Source organism: Lactuca saligna, chromosome 6 (genome assembly GCF_052625555.1).
Source record: "Lactuca saligna cultivar CGN05327 chromosome 6, ASM5262555v1, whole genome shotgun sequence".
NCBI lineage: Eukaryota > Viridiplantae > Streptophyta > Magnoliopsida > Asterales > Asteraceae > Lactuca > Lactuca saligna.
This window is the reverse complement of record NC_136422.1, coordinates 151,659,212-151,660,015: the sequence shown is the minus strand read 5'-3', so window position 1 is coordinate 151,660,015 and position 804 is coordinate 151,659,212. Positions and strand designations below refer to the sequence as shown.

Here is an 804-nt window from a genome sequence, read left to right as displayed (position 1 = left end):
CTATCCATATTTTATAAATTTGCCAAAAACCACTAACATATTCTCGTTTCCTCCATTTCCTTTACATCTAGTAACATCCTCTCTTGGGTTGTGGTACTCATGTGATTGCTTGGCAAATTCTTCAATTAATTATTTCATGGTAGTCGGCTCCTTCTTTCTCATTGGCCCTTGCGAGTCAAGAAGTTGCCTTGTTGTGACATTCACTCCGTCATAGAAAATGGACACTTCTTGTTGGACATTAAGATCATGTTGAGGGAAAATTTTAAGCAAGCCCTTTTATCTCTCCCATGCTTCATACAATGATTCTCAAACCTCTTATTGAAAGTTAACAATCTTTTTTTAAGCTTTGAGATATTCGAAGGCAGACTAAATTGTTCAATAAAAGCATAACAAAGATTTGCCCACGCAGTAATTGATTCGGGTGCAAGTGACTTCAACCAAACCTTGGCTTCACCGGTAAATGTCACTGGAAGCATCCTAAGTAACATGGATTCTCTTGGAACATTAGGAACATTGAAGTAGTTGGCAATGTCCTTCACTTCATCAATATGATTGAAAGCATCTTTATTCTCTTTCCCGGCGAAAGGTATATCCTTGAGCATTGATAGAATATTCCCTTTGAGTTCGAAACCTCTATCAGCTCGTATCTCGGGTGGAACAAGACTTGGTCCATGTTTTTCACGTATCCTCTTCTTGTAATCCCCATCATCATTCTTGTGATATCCTCCATCTCTTCAACCTTGCTTTTTATCTCTTTTTCTGAACCTTCTCCGGTAGATGTTTCTGGCTCGTATCCAATTCCCT

At 38.7% G+C, this 804-nt stretch overlaps 1 non-coding gene across 1 annotated transcript; it reads left to right on the top strand.

The window, feature by feature from the left end:
* The first annotated feature begins 241 nt into the window (after positions 1-241).
* Positions 242-347, top strand: LOC145003632 (small nucleolar RNA R71). The gene has a single exon (XR_013662085.1). It is a non-coding gene; the product is annotated as a small nucleolar RNA R71 (small nucleolar RNA).
* The last annotated feature ends 457 nt before the right edge of the window (positions 348-804 follow it).